The sequence below is a fragment of the Trypanosoma theileri genome, assembly GCF_002087225.1.
Source record: "Trypanosoma theileri isolate Edinburgh chromosome Unknown TM35_Tth_16_V1, whole genome shotgun sequence".
NCBI classification, from domain to species: Eukaryota; Euglenozoa; class Kinetoplastea; order Trypanosomatida; family Trypanosomatidae; genus Trypanosoma; species Trypanosoma theileri.
In genome coordinates this window covers 6,065-6,394 of record NW_021639858.1, presented here as the reverse complement: position 1 = coordinate 6,394, position 330 = coordinate 6,065, and positions in this window count along the sequence as shown.

Genomic DNA, 330 nt, shown 5'->3' with positions numbered 1-330 from the left:
AACGGTTAAAAGTTATTATGTTGTGATATATTTGTTTTTATTATATATAAACTTTGCGAGCTCAAGCACATATCATCGCATGTAACTTGCTGCAACACTAATGTCTATCTCTTCTCTCTTGCTTTCTGTATTTTTACACAAACGGATAGTCTAAGTGTTTGCTTCGGTTGTTCCTACTTTTTGATCAATCCAGATCGTTCTTTCCCGAATGCAGGGAAATGAGAAGAGTGTCGAGCAGCAACTTGCTGACTCTAACCGCTTCAATGAAGCAATGCTCGCCACATTGCGACTAGACAACATTTATAAATTGAAGCCGTGGAGACAACAAGC